The sequence below is a fragment of the Lissotriton vulgaris genome, chromosome 4_1 (assembly GCF_964263255.1).
Source record: "Lissotriton vulgaris chromosome 4_1, aLisVul1.2, whole genome shotgun sequence".
NCBI lineage: Eukaryota > Metazoa > Chordata > Amphibia > Caudata > Salamandridae > Lissotriton > Lissotriton vulgaris.
Window position 1 is genome coordinate 546,165,040 of NC_141691.1, and position 16,369 is coordinate 546,181,408.

The window sequence follows — 16,369 nt, forward strand, 5'->3', positions numbered from 1 at the left end:
AGGCGCTGCCAAGCACTCGGTTCAAACATCTCTAGTCTCTAATCAGGGAAGCTCACCCAGGCCTACTGTATTTAACTCCAAGGGCCAAGAATCTGCCAACTATTCTGCATGTACAAGGATCCCTTATCTGAAGGCAATGAAGCTGTCTGCGCCAACAGCAAGGAAGAGCGACTTGACCCCTCCCTTACGTAAACATTTCTTTCGCGGAAGAAATTGGAGGTTGGCCAATGATAACAAGACAGGCACTGCTCGGCGCTCCAAGAGGGAAAGGCCCTCCCTTCACAAAGCAGCTATTCTCTGAGAGCCAGGCGAATTCAAGGTCAAAAAAACACATTCCCTGGAAGTCAAAACAACTCTGGTCCCATGCAGAACCACTGTTCTGAAAGTAACTAAATTAAATTAAAACGTGACGAAAAGCATCCTAATATTAATAAGTAATAAGGGCATATATTTTGTTTGTAACTAAGTGACATGCTAGCATTTTAAAATAATTCAGTACTGCTACTAGCTGCAAAGGAAAAAATATTAGCAGACACATCACAGTTTAGTATTGGAAAATAACATGTGAAACACCATAATTTTGCATTGCAGGCCAGATTCATCAGTTTTTTCAAATAGTCATTTTTCTAACTGAGTGGGTAAAAACACACAATGGTCTGCTAAATATCAGAAACATTTGCATTTGAAAAAGGTTCAGCTTGCATTGGAAAAATAATAATGAGAACACATTTGTTTTAAAAACACACGGTTGCATTTCACTAATTAAAAGAACATGTTACCGTGCATTGTTGGGCAAGAGTAATTATTCACAATCTGTGATCATTCTCAAACACCGGTTTGCAAATTCCTTTCTAGTTGGAAAACCCTCTACGAAATAATTAATGAAAACAGCCCGTAGCGTGCACTCTAACTGGGCCATTTTTTTTAAATCTTTCACTCATTTTAAATCATGCATTCAAAAATAATTCTCCACACGTCTGTGGATGCATATCAAGTAGCACATTTAAAAGAACACTGCTCCCTCTGTGCAAACCCTTATCTCAATCCGACTGGTTGATTTATAACTTACCGACCTCTAAGAGTCAGACACATGAAACATCAGTTCCAAGGCAAACCCACGCTGACAAAGCACATAGGCAGAACCCAGCAACCAATGAAAGTCAAATCAAACCATCATTTATTTAAACACTCACTGACTTTTAGTGTCAGCTCAAATAACCATGCATGTTAAACTGCATGTTAAAATAAATACTGCCATCTCAATACAAGATATTAACCCTTTGGCAGCTCAAGCACAATCATTACCCAATGACTGCAGTGCATGGGAAAGTCATGAACTCATCTCTCCACGTTTTGACATAACACGTGCACACATCTACAAAACAAATCCCCCAAGCATTTGAAAGAGATCAAGCTCTCTCCTACCTAACGCAACAATAACATGCTCTGTCCAAGCCATAACCACATGGCGCTATTCACAAGCCATATTTACAAGAAAGTCAACAAGTTCAAAAAATGACATGCTCCTCACAAGGAATATATTCAAGGCGCAATTCACAAGGAACACAGCAAGTCAAAATGAGAACATGCTCCTCACAAGCCACAATTACATGGCGCTATTCACAAGCCATATTTACAAGGAGCTATTTACAAGGAACTCCACAAGTCATATTACAATGAACACATTTCACATTGCACAGCATAAGCAGACGCAGCAAGCAATTTAATGGGCAATTTAAAAGCATTTTTCACACACATTTGTACAATTGGATCATCAAAAAAGATGTTACTGGCTCCCTCATGTAATGTCATCCTTCAACCCTGACAGGTCAAACACCAAGATGAAAAGCATTTCTTCCACCCTGCATAAGCCAAATGCCATGATGTACTGCAATCTCCTCACACTGCAACTGTTCAAGCCCAGAGGTCACACAGGCTTCATAAACTGCAAGACTACGCCAGATGGAACTGGCGATCAGGGCACTCCCCCACAACTTATGGGAAACTCTCCAAACACATGGCCAGGTCACACAGGCTTCATAAACAGACGACTACGCCAGATGTAACTGGCGATCAGGGCACTCCTCCACAACTTATGGGAAACTATCCAAGCACATGGCCAGGTCACACAGGCTTCATAAACAGCCGATTACGCCAGATGTAACTGGCGATCAGGGCACTCCCCCACAACTTATGGGAAACTCTCCAAGCACATGGCCAGGTCACACAGGCTTCGTAAGCAGCCGACTACGCCAGATGTAACTGGCGATCAGGGCACTCCCCCACAACTTATGGGAAACTCTCCAAACACATGGCCAGGTCACACAGGCTTCGTAAACAGACGACTACGCCAGATGTAACGACTGGATTTTTGGACCAGATGGGATCAGCTCCTGAGAGCCCCTCCAACCCAGCCGGAACGTAACCACCTCCCTCCTCAGGACCATCTATCCAGGCACCTGGGTACCTACCTGAGGATGGGGAACTCGCAATATACAAGCTCATATCATCAGAAACACCACTAAATCTATAGGGATACTAAAAATACTAACTGATTACTAAGGACATCCACACCCTACACCACACTCATACCTCATAGTCTCGCGACCACATGGGTCCAGACTAATCTACCCTGGGGCAGTTCTGATTATCTACCATTACACACTGATTACCTTCAGTGCTCACTCGACACGCAATCTGGCATGCCATACACACTGAGCTGCAGCCTCAGTGCTCACTCTCTTTCACACGATCTACAATCCGGCAGATCTAAACACTGGTCTCCTTCCCAGTGCTCTCATTTACACACGATCTACAATCCGGCAGATCTACACACTGACCACAATTAGTGCTCTCACTAACGCCACTTACCAATGACGACCACTTTCCTATGAATACCTTTAGCTCTCTGTCTCTCTATGCTGGGAAGTCTCTTTCACTAATCACTAAGGGTTCGCTAATACAATATTATTATGGATGGCCGAATTACCTGGTATAAACTTTATCCCTTAGTTGCAGGTCTCCTATCTCCCTAATTATTCAACTATCACTTACCTGATCAGGGGTAACATCTGTTCAAACAGTAATACCTGACTAGGAGACAAGGTTACCTCCACTGTATGGGGACAAAGGATATACACACTATGTGATTGAGTTATTCCCTGATTTAAGCGCTCCTACTCCCTTTTGATCCGTCAGTTGCTCAACAGCAACTGGTTAGAAGAAAGGCTAGCTTTATCATAAAAATAATTCATGCACACTAGTTCACTAAGAACTGGGGTATCTTTTTATTATAACAATGATGAAATACACATACACAGATCTGCGGGGTCTCTATAACTAACAGGAACTTTAACACACCGCTGAAAGAAAAGGATTAGACATACAGGGACAATGTCATCTACGGGGACAGGAACTTTTAACACACCGCTGAAAGAAAAGGATTAGACATACAATAGCCTAGGGAATAAGGACAAGATTAAGGTGTAAGTGTAAAGGGGACTAGTTTAGACTACCTCACCTATTAGAAGGAAGATTTCTCTCTGACTCTGGTGGGATCAGGGCTCTCTCTGTCTCTGGTGGGATCAGGGCTCTCTCTGTCTCTCCCTCCGTCACCACAGCTACACGCCTCTGGTTCAATTGCTCCAGCTGACAGCCTTAGCTCCTCCATCTGCTTTGATGCTCTCTGCACTGCTCTCTCTTCAGCTTCAGCAATCATCTGCCTTCTTTCTCCATTCCAGAACTGCACTGCATTCTGCAGCTCCAGTAGACATCCTGCTCTCTCCTCTGCAAGAACCAAACTGAACTGACTACTCCTCCTCTCCTGCAGTTCGCTAATATGGATTCCTCTCCCCTCATGGAAATTTCCAACAGAGGGCTGCCTCCCACCGAATTCCTGTGCTAGCTCCAGAGCTCTTTGTGCAACCGCAGTGGCCAGCTGCTTGTTACGTCTGGGCCCAAGAGACAAACACATTCCTCGGATAAGAAGCAGTCCTGACTGGTTTTCCCCTAGCAGTCAACAGCCTTAACTATAAACTTTACCTTTACCCCTGAAGCCTCCCAGCTCCATCAAAATGGAGTCTCTCTAGTTCTGGACCTTGTAGGCCTAAGAAGGATGACATAACCCTTAGCTCTGTCAGAGTACCTACATAAACCATACCAATGTGTAATATAAAGTCAGGACCAAAGGATCCAACCTCTACTATAAACAATAATGAAAGGCCAAAGCCAATAGGCTATTGCCTATTGGCTTTGGCCTTTCATGATCTGGAAGAAGGGGCTTAAAAGGGCCAACACAAGCTAGGAATACATATCCTAGATGTGAGCAAGATTAAAGTCTATATCACTGCCAACTAGGGCCAAAAAGCCTGTCTATACACATGTGGAAGCTTTAAGATTAATACATCGCAAAATAGCTCTGCAGCTAGAAGTACTTATTAAAAGGGAAAGCTTTTAAACATGTACCATTAGTAAACCGAGTCAAGACAATTGCCTGTACGTGGCCCAAATTATTATGAACAATATAGTCTATCGAACCAAACACAATTGGTTTTTGAACAACTGGAATTCTGAACTCTCTCATTTGAAAGTGCTTTCATACGCAATAATGAAGAAAAAAAGAGTTTTGGTGGATTAAAATATTTGCGTAGGTTCACACAATATAAAGTGGTGAAGCAGCATCTATTAAGGTTTTTGGTTTTGTTTTCAACAAGTCAGCTAGTAATTGGGTAGCTATTTGTCTTTCCTTATTCGAAAGATTTATTTTTACCTCTTTGTGCATTTTCCTGCAGTTTTGATATAGCACGATCTGGAGTGGAACATATTGGAGCGCTTGACATGAGTATCAGTTACAATACACAAGGTCACATTATTTGTTTACAGGCATGGGGAGACTAAGTGATATGTTCCGAATCACACAATGGTAAGTCGACAGCGGGGCTCAAACCTGGTTCCCAAATTCCAAAGTGGGCAGCTCTGGTGGTAATGCTACATCCTGGGTAGAGTGAGAAAGGCAGTCATGAAAACTCGGCTCATTATATGCTCAAGGCTCACTGCTGTACAGCATATCTAGAAAAGATTGGAAAGCTCATAGATCTTGCATAAGTAAGACTTATTGGCCTTGCCAATGCTTGACCCCATATAACAGTCACATACTCAACACCTCCGTGATCTCCACTGGCTTCCAGTCAAAAGAAGAATAACCTTCAGACTCCTCACCCATGCATTCAAGGTACTTCACAACACTGGACCCGCATACCTGAACAGCCTCCTCTCCTTCCACTCACCCAAAAGACACTTCCAATCATTTCCATCTCTCTCTGGCCACGTCCCATGTATCAACAAGACCAGAATGGAAGGAAAGTCCTTCTCCTACCTCACAGCCAAAGCCTGGAATACCCTCCCCCTCCACCTCCAGCAATCTCCCACATTGTCCCTGTTCAGGAAGGACCACAAGAACTGGCTCTTCGAATGACCCCAGCCCTCAACGGTTCTCCCACAGCACCTTGAGACCCTCAAGGTTGAGTAGCTGCACTTTACCAACCCTGATTGATTGATTGATTGATTGATTGTTCTTCAAGGGACCCCCCGAGGTAGCAGAAGTGACTTGCCGGATGCTGTCGACCTGTCTCACCACCCCTCTTATGCCAAGTAGATCTTCCTGGGGTCCATTAGCTAGGTCGACACTGTGTTGTGGATCCAATTATTCTGTGTTGAATAAAGGGAGACCGGACGGTTAACAAAATAACAGAAAGGTCCAGTCTGTACGTCAGAGGGGGAGGTACTTACAGCAGAGTCTCCCCTTTTTAGAGACTCGTGATGGCACACTGAGATGGTCACTGCCTGGCACAGACATTGAGGCATCTCCAATTTCCTCGGGCACCTGCGCTTTAAGTGATGCTACCAAAAACAGATGCCTACTACTGCTCCAGGGAGCGACACTACTGAAAGAATATGATTTCCCAAATGTATTTATTTAGGTTGTTTTTTCTATGAAGGACGTGTCCTAGGGACACTGAAGAGCTGCACAGGAAGTGAGACTAGGTGACTGTTGTGTTTTGTCATGCACACGAGGGCTCCTGTTGTCGGAAAGTTCAGAGCATTCGTAAGCAGGACTTCAACCAACGATCTTTTTGGGCAGTTGAGCAGTTGGTCACAGAAGGACTCAGAGGAGGCTGAGAGGTTAATTGTCTCCCGTACTTGTATTCTTCTTAAAAGTTTACAATAAAATTACTTGTGGAAGATTCACCTGCCTGCAGTGTTTTTTTATCACTGGCGAAGATCGACAGGCGAACCCATTTGGATCTTCATCCAACTATGTTTAACTGATACTATGTGGATTTCTCCTCGGCTAGAGGTGCTTTACAAGGCTGCAGTTCATTTCTGAATATTACCAGCTTGAGGCGGGAGACAATCAATTTGCTTACAATATTTTGGCTTTTGGAGGTGGAGTTACCCAGTTGCTACATGCCGTGTATTTTGAACTGACTGGAAAGCATTTGTTGAACTATTTTCTGTCACAGCGATACACAACCCATTTATTTTAATTGCTGCACGTAGTGTGTTTCATAGTGCCTGAAATTGCTGTGTGACATGCATTGCCTGGAAGTCTTTGGCTGTCGATTGCAGACACTGCAATCCGCACACCATTTATTTCAACTGCGTGTGTATTGTGTTGCATGCAAACCAGCTCAGTTTCATTTATGGTTTCAGGGATAGGCACACCATTTTCTCGGTCAGTTTTTGCATTACATTTTTTGGTCGAGCCTAGACAGCGCATGCACTCTCGCAAGACCTAAAGTATACAGTAAATTGAGGTAGCTCCGCCTCCTGTTTCCCATTTGTTCTGGGCAGTGTCGGTCTTCTTTTCTGCTGTGTAATTAGTTTAGGCAGGCAACCTCATTTACGTCTTTCTCCTGTGCAGCACCGACCAAGTACACATTTGTTACACACAGACAGGGTAACTGCTATATGGGGAACTCTTTTTTTGTGTTTTTTGCATTCCTTCATGCTTGTGTCCGTGCTCGATGCATGTCTGTGTCTTCACCCCCACCACCACCCACTCTCTGTATCCCCCCACCCAGTGCCACGCACCCCTGATTTCACTGTGCAGTGTTTTTATAGCTCAGCATGGCGCCCACATCATGGACGTCGTGCTTTCAGTTTTATATCTCTGCACCACACTTTCATGCATATTAGCTCAGGAGTGCTGCTATGGAGGAGACGGGCATGTTTTTTTGTTTATGTATGCTTTAACTTTATTTAACATCAGCGCTTGTGCTCTTATTGGCAGCAGTTCCCATTGCCCGCTTTTGCTATGTGACCACAGCTGTTGTGTTGCCTGGATGTAGGTAGCACAGACATCCCTGGAGCCCCGGCACACATCACGGACAGAGACAGATAGTTTGTTTACTTTAGCTGATCTTATCATCAGAACCTCCCTCTGAAAGCGTTTTGCTCATGTTTGAGATTCCTTGTGGCAGCCTAAATGTATTGTCTTTCAGGACATCTCTCTTATCCCTAGCAGTGCTTTTCACTTTAACCGCTATGACCCCTTCTGTTTCTTTGCCATTGCAATACATCTTCCAAGTAAAGTGAAAAAAAAGAATTGCTTTGGCAAAACAGTTTTGAATAGGCACAGCGTGCGCACCTCTGCACTGGTAGGGGCACCGGGTGCACACCTCTGCACTGGTAGGGGCACAGTGTGCGCACCTCTGCACTAGTATGCCACCGGGTGCACACCTCGGTGGACTTGCAGGACCCCGCATGAACACCTGTTGACTTCCGGCCTTTTCGAGGTAAGGAAGGCTTTTGAAATTCACAATAAAGTTTTAAGGAAGAAGCGCGAGCCTGATTTTAAGATCCTGTGCTGCCTGGTTGAAACCTCCAGAAGTTACATGTATTGAGTTTGTGAATGTTCCTATTACTGTTGATGAAGTATCAGTATTAGTTCATAGCAAGGATTAATAAAAACAACAAGCCCCTGGAGTTCATCAGGTTTTTACCAATACACAACTTTTAAATGTATTCATGTTAAATTGTTTTGCTTAAAAAAGCAGGGAATGTTTGGGAGCTGTGCTTGTGAAGGGAGGGGCTTGGGTGGGTGGGGGTCACTGATAACAGCAGAGGAATGCTTGCAACAAATGATTCATCAGTGCAGCAGTGATATCACAAGTGCTTCCGGGGAAGGGGGTCTGTCCAAGGAAGCCCCCCACTCCTTACAAGCACATGCTATTTCAACAAACCCCTCGCAGCTCCAGCACCCTTCATTTCTTCCTGCAGCACACCCAGAGGAGGTCAGCCGCAGGTACTATGCTGAGCTGTGCATATATCACGCGACAATTTCATAGCACTGATCTCAGGTGCCACTGTGTGTGAGAAGTTAGCCTGGCATATGCTGTCCACTATTTTAGTGTGCACCTTGCACCAGTCCAAATGACCTTTATTGATGGTAGGTTAAGACAACCTTTATAGAAAGCTATCCTAGTGGTAGCTGTGGAGAGCAGTCTTCAGGCTAAGTCTTGGAGGAATGTAAAGCAGCTTGTTTTACCAGTCTATAGTCTTGTGAATGACCAAATGAAAGGAGAAACACACCAGGTCTATATACAAAATATATGTATTTATTATAAACACATCCCACTAGTCTCTTTATGAGGCTAGAGGCAAAAGTACTGTCAGTAAACTTAATAGCACACAGTAAATTAGCAAAATATACGTTGAGCCCAAGGTCATTCCAAGCCATATAATAAGAAAGTGGTATAAGAACCACGACTTGCATAGACCCAAGGCCTAGAACCTGTAGAACCGCTGGGGCCACCAGGAACCACCCAAGGTAGTGAAACAGGGGACCCACGGGGGACGCATGCAGTGTGTGAACACAGCCACGAATCACCATTAACTTCTTTGGGGAAAGTCGAGGTTGGAATTTTAAAAATAAAGGACACTTATTTGGGTCTTGGAGCAAACCCCTTTAGAACTAGGAAGTTCTAGAGTCAACATCCATGGGAGTACTGGAGTACTCGAGTTACCTCACCCAGGGAAGCCGGGTGCTTAGGTGTCGGGTTTCATCGTCGTTTTCAATGGCGATCTGCTGCACAGTGCTGCTGACGTCCAAGTGGAAAGTGTCCGGAGTGATCCAAGCCTGGATCAGAGATGTGAAGAACCTGAAAGCAGAGGGGACAGAGTCTGGGTCACTTGCCAGTGACTAGGAGCACGATAGGCGGATGCCCACCGATGTTGGGTGATTTCAGGTCAAGAAGGTGAAGCTTGACTCCTCAGCCACGAGGAACAGGAGGGATTGACGACAACCAGGGTCTGGATTCGAGCTGTCCCACAAAGGATGTGGAGTGCTGCAATGTCAGTTTCCGGATTGTACCCAACACGCCTTGGCAATAGCAACCCACGCAGAAAGCAGAGATAGGCTTTGATGCAGACCAGCAAGGTTTGAGGGACTCACCACATAGTGGAGAGTCAGGGCATGTCTGGAGCAACCAGGGAAGTTTAAGGAAAAGTAGAGTTACCTTCGAGGGGACCCACCAGTCAATGGACCAGGGATCCCAAAGGAGCCTCAAGCAGAAATGCAAGAAGCGGGCTCACGAACACTCGTGGAGTGTAGGCCCACAATCTTTGGTACAGATGAGGCTTCAGGCTTGGGCTATATGTAACCTAAACCATAACTTCAGGAAAGATCGGAAAGTCAATGCACTTAGCAGATGTGCACCGTGTCCAGGGTTCCGGTTACATGTCACTCGTGAGGGCTGCGTGTCTCAGCTTTGTTGGAGACTCGGGTCGGCCTTAGGGAAGTCTGGAATTCTACTTCCTGGGCTGCAGGTACTTCAGAGTCCGGCAGGAGCTTCAAAGATGCAGACCGGCAATTGCTGTGTTGGTGCCTGCTTGAGCAGGGGAGTCACTCCTTGACTCCAAGGGAGATTCTTCCGTCCTTTAGTCTGTAGTAGGGCGTCGAAGTTCCAGGATTCAGCTTCAGAGTTTCATCCAGGTGTAATCTAATGTCCTGTTGCCAGGGGTCCCTTACTTATACTAAGAAAAGGGGTTGGACATACTCTGGGGACCTACCTATGGGAGGGTCTGTAAAGAGGTGTGGCTACACCCATTCCCTTTTTCTGGATTCGCTCCAGAGCAGGGGCTGAGTGTCCCTGCCACCGGTTTGAACTGGACAATGCACAGGGACACCAAATGTGCCCCCAGTGCAGACTTTCTGGCACTCTCAGAGTGCCCCCACCCAGCCCCAATACACTAAAGCCTGTCTGGTAGGTGGTTACACCTCCCTGTGACAGGAAGCCTACTGTACAGGCCTCCCCTGCCCGTGTTTCGTCCAGCAGCCAGAGGTCAGACGCGTGTCTGTGGCTGCAGCATCCATTTTGTGATGCTGGGGCTCTTTTAAACTATTACCGGGCAGACCAGTGTGTTAATGTCTCTCCCTCTAAAAGGGTGGAATTTTACCCCCACCGCCAGGACTGGCAGGGGAGGTAGGATTCCAAAGTATTTGACACCAAACACAACATGTTTCCATGCAGCCATTCCAAAGTTAGCTTTTACCGCGAGGTTATAATGCACTTAAGAGTATGTGGTTTGGCTGCATCACAGAACAGCCTCTGAGAATAGGCTTCGAAAGCTGCAGAGGGGCCCAGCTCATGCATGGACACCGTCTCACATAAAACCAAGCACTCTGCATTCAGGATTGATAAGGCCTGCCATAGGAGTGACTAATTGGCTCATTTGTGTCAGTGATTAAAGGTAGATAAAGGTAACCTATATCTTAGTAAGGGGTGCATGCACCACCTTACCCAGGCTGCAGTAACAGTCCTGTGGTGCCTTTGGAAGGCTTCCCAGGGGTGGCATAATGCATGCTTCAGCCCCTGGTAGGCCTCTGGGGTACCTATGCCCTTAGTACCTAGAGTACCATATACTAGGGACTCACAAGGGTACCCCAGTAAACAAACTGGAGGGTACCTAAAGTACACGCAATTAATTTAGAGAGGAAGCAGCTAGGCTGGGGTCCTGGATAGCAGGGCCCTAGCCAGACTAAAGTAAAAAAAACAGTGAAACATCAGCAAAAAGTGGGGGTACCCATAGTAAGCAGATTATACTCTCCTACACCTAATACAGAATGCCGCAGTACGTCTGCTCTCTGGGAAAACTAAATATGAACCTATATCAAAAATCATAAAGGAATATCATTGGCTGACGATCCGGAACAGAATACACTTCAAATCCTTATGCGTAGTTTATAAGGCACTTAATAATCAAGGACCCCATTTTCTTAAAGATCAACTTCAACCTTACAAACCGAGCAGACTGCTTCGTTCTGCCACCCTCAGCCAACTAGTTATTCCACGCTCCAAAACAGTGACCTGGGGCGATCGCCGCTTTTTAGTGGCAGCACCCAAACTGTGGAATACACTTCCCCAAAACATCAGGCTTAGTCCCTCCCTTTTTCAGTTCCGCAAACTCTTAAAGACATGGCTGTTTGACCAATAACTTCCTTCCATCCTTTTCAGCTCCCTGTCTCACAAGTAAGTGTATTTCCCAGCGCCAAGACGCCTGCGGGTATTTATTGCGCTTTAGAAATGTCAAAAATAAATAAATAAACAAATACACAACCCCCCCCCCCAAACGCAGGAACATTAAACTAACCTTGACAAGTTGAGTCTTCATGTTCTATGTGGAAATGTCTGTAGAGTCCATCTGCATTGGCATGGTTACTCCCAGGTCTATATTCCACTGTATAGTTCATCCCCTGTAGGGAAATGTACCATCTCAAAAATTTGGGGTTTTCACCCTTCATCTGTTTTAGCCATAGGAGGGTCTTATTTTCAGTCTGAACAGTGAAGTGAGAGCTAAACAAGTATGGCCTCAGCTTCTTCAGATCCCAAACCACAGCAAAGGCCTCCCTCTCAATAGCTGACCAACATTTCTCTCTAGGGGTCAGCCTTCTGCTAATAAAAGCTACTGGGTGGTCCTGTCCTTCACCATTCAATTGTGACAGCACAGCTCCTACCCCCAACTCAGATGCATCTGTTTGGACAATAAATTCTTTGGAGTAGTTAGGACTTTGCAGAATTGGTGCAGTGCACATGGCCTGCTTCATGTTATCAAATGCCTTTTGACAGCTAACTGTCCACTGAAATTTCTTTGGCATTCTCTTGGAAGTTAAGTCATTCAGGGGTCACAATGGATCCATACCCCTTGAGAAATGTTATGTAGTACCCAGTCAGGCCCAAGGAAGCTCTGACCTGAGTCTGGGTAGTTAGAGCAACCCAGTCCAGGATGGTTTGAATTTTGGTCTGCAATGGTTGAACCTGTCCTCCACCTACAAGGTGGTTCAATAACCCTACTCACTTTAACATTTACACCCGCCACTAGAGAAGTGGGTCAAATCATTAGTCTCTGCTATATACACTATGCAAATGGCACTCAACTCATTATCACAGCAGACAGGTCAGGCACTAACCCTTTTGGATCCTTTCACCAGTACATGACGGCTGTGTCAGTCTGGCTACAGCAGAACCAATTATAATGTAATTCAGACAAGATGGAGGAATGCTGGTTGAGACAATCACACCTTCCAGGCCATTTTACACATAATATCAGGTAACACTCCTGACCCGTTCGCCCAACCGCAAAAGTTATAATTAAAAACATATGGGTTTATCTGGAGCCTGACCTTGCCTTAGTAGCACTACTTAAATATGTATTGACCTGCCTCTTTCTCTTAAAGGTTATCTGATAATTTCTGCCGTTCCTCCTGAGGACTCTCAATTGTGTCGGGATCCAGGCCACCATTTTGAGTCGCCTTTATTCCCTCTTTTTGGGTATGGGCAAAGTCTTTATGAGGAAGTTCCAGAGGGTTCAGAATGTGGTGGGCAGACTGTCATGGAATTTCCATGGTTGTCCTTGGCCTCTGGAGCCTTAAAGGCTCTCTATTGGCTTTGGATGAAAAAAAGAATAGTTTTTTACTTTTTATGACATATTTATAAAGCTGTCTACCTCATGGTCCCAGATTAGCAATGAAAACATTTCACCATTTACTCTTCTTCTCACAGGCTATGTTCACCAGAGGCCTTACTGCATTCCACTCCAATATTAAAGCGGTCTCCCTCAGGCAGGAAATCTTTTTCAACAAAGGCGGCAAAATTGTGCAATGAGCTTCCTTGCACTCTCTGTAAGGTTCCCCTCTTATTGCATTTCTGAAAAGCCTTGAAGGCTTGGCTTTTCAGGAAATTGGAATCTACTTACGTCTTCCCTGCTTCTTGATACTCAGTTCCCTGGCACAAGGACACCTCTTGGGGTAATTGAATGCACTTTAGAAATTCTATAACATAACAGGTTAAATCAATTCCTCAAGCTGAAGTCTTAGAAAGCAGTTTTGCTAGTATCCAAATAAGAAGAAATAATATTGTTAGGCAGATATTAAACCCAGGCTTGTGTAGTGCTAATAGTGTATTACACATTATTGCTAAATTGTCAATCTGAAAGCACAACCCGTGTTTGTATACTTGTTGTATTCTTTTGTTACTAAAGGGCGGCTGCGGGGCAGATTAGATACTTTTGTTTAAGTATTCACATTAATTGCAGCTTGTGACGGGTGCTGCAATTAACATGAATACTTAAACATAGGTACACAATCTGCTCCACGGCTGTGATTTAGAATTAGAAGAGTACAGCAAGTACCCTCAGCCCACAGCCACAAGAGACAGACTTACCTTTTGCTCACGATGTGTTCTCAATAAGGCGGTCTCTTCCTCTACCGTCCACAGTCTGCAACCAGGAAATGCTTGTTTTTCACGCTGCTTACCTTTTAAAAGTGAAATCAAAGGGGATGATGGATGGAGTGTTGAACATTGCAAGCACTCACCCCCAGTCAACTGATCTGGGTTTAATCCATCATAATTTTTTAGCTCACTCCGCCACCCCTGTTCAGACATGGCCATGTGCAAATCAGTCTGACCCTGTGCCTGATTGGGAACTGTCCACCCCGAACTGCCAAGCCATGTCTTACCTAGACCGGAAACAAGCATCCTGGAATTGGTTTCTGGCTAATCAGTCATCATCAGCCAGGCTAGCTTGAATCCAGTGGCAAAGTGAGCAAGGGACCCACATCTGGGCATACACTGCTAACTTAGGGCGAACAAAGCTAAACCAAAGGGGATGATGGACAGAGTGTTGAACATTGCAAGCTCTCACCCCCAGTCAACTGATCTGGGTTTACTCCATCATCATTCTTTAGCTCACTCCGCTGCCCCAGTTCAGACATGGCCATATGCAAATCAGTCTGACCCTGTGCCTTATGGGAACAGTTCAGCCCGAACTGCCAAACCATGTCTTCCCTGGACCGGAAAAAAGCATCTTGGTACCGGTTTCTGGCTAATCAGCCCTCATCAGCTAGGCTAGCTTGAATCCAGTGGCAAAGTGAGCAAGGGACCCACGTCTGGGCGTACCCTGCCAACTTAGGGCGAACAAAGCAAAACCAAAGGGGATGATGGATGGAGTGTTGAACATTGCAAGCATCCCCTTTGGTACCTTTAAAAAGTGGCAGCGAAAACAATCTCACGGGATGTGCTGTGTGTGTGCGTGCACCACACACAGCACTGCACACTCGGGGGAACAGAGGTGCATGCGCGCACCTTAAAGGGAACAGTGATTGTAAAGTATTTTGCATTGTAAAGTAGTACACTGCATAATATTATTGCATTGAGTAGTACTTTTCAATGTATGGTTTTGTGTTGAATCGCACAGGTACACAGCATTGTATAATATTAATTTCTATAGAATTTTGCACTTCATATAGTATTGTATGACAGTGTTGCTTTGCATAGTATTGCAATGCGTAGTACTGCTTCATTTTATACTATTGTTGCATTGCATAGTAACTCATTGCATAGTATTGTTGCTTTGCAGTGTACTTTTGTATAGCATAGTTGCATTGTACAGTACTGTTGTAATGCCTAATATTGCTATGCATTTCACGGAGTTGTCTAACTAGGACATGTCTCAAGCTAATGGTGGCAGGAGAGATGAGCAGCAGGAGGTGACTGCCAGCGAGAGTGAAAAATACAGGGGTCAGACTCCAAAAATGGTATTATATGGTGTCACTGGGACCAGGGAGCAAAACAAAACAGAGAATCAGATTAACCAATGAGTCCAAGCCAAACCTAGCATTTGGTTTTGACCCCTCCACTCCAAATATAATTCAGAACAAAGGAGCAATAGTGTAAAGTTAGAGATGAATACTGTATGGTGTGGTGAGGCACTCTTGGACTCACTTTGGTTTGCCATTTATTTTTAGATTTTACATGTTTTAGCAGACTTTGTTTTAGCAATGTGATTTTTATATGTTTTGCTTCCATGATATTATTTCTGAGAAGACAATGTGCATGCTGCTTGTTTTTAGAAAACCTTTTCTGCTACATACTCTGTATACTTTTCAAGGCTAAGAACAGAACAAAATATATTAGTGCTTGCGGTGCCCGTTCAGAGGCAGCTTCTAACATCTAGACACATCATTGCATCAGAGCTGTGCCTCTAACACAGTGGTTTTATTATATAAACAGTGCACTGTCCCTTTACAGGTCAGAGGGGCACTCCAGCCATGATGGTCGTGAAACGAAGCATGTGTTCAACATGCAGTTCTGCTAAAGCATATCTTCTATTCTGATCCTGCAGAGAGGGATTGCCATTTTCAAATCAGGCTGATTCCTTGGTCCAGTTATCCAGGTATGGGGTCTCACGCTAACCTAAGAGATTGGGCAGAGGGTAAACCCACTATGGTCTCAGAGTAGGAGCAGTGATAAGTAGAAATATATTAAAACCAGACTGTAATGGTTGGACTGTTTATTCTCTTGATAATGCTTGTCACATTGCTTTGATTTATCTGCCTCACTTATCGAGGCTCACTCTTTCTACGCAAGATTTCAATTGTTTCAATAAATGCATCAAAAATCTTATTAATTTCTTTCCTTGTGTATACAATGGGCATGCATAAGTAAACAACAAAAAGGGGAAGGCCTGTTTCCACGAATCCCTTGGGAATAAGAGTGTCATGTTCGAAAAATCCCCTGCACACCCAGGAAAGTTAGGGTTTTGGGTGAGGCACTGTGAGCTAGCTAGGAATTGGGCCAACAGTCTCTGATGTGTAGATGAACTCAGTCCTTGAATTCTGAAGTCCTGGGGCAGTGTTATGGAAAGTGCCCTAAGGGTGCAAAGGGCATGTGCGCCCGCTTTGCAAACTCCCAGGGCACTTTGGTGTTACAGAAAAGACTGCAGATTCTTTTGCGGCCCTTTCTGTAATGCAGATAGCACTGTTGCACACATAGAGCCAGTGCTATTTCCAGAAGCTAGTACCTCATTTGCA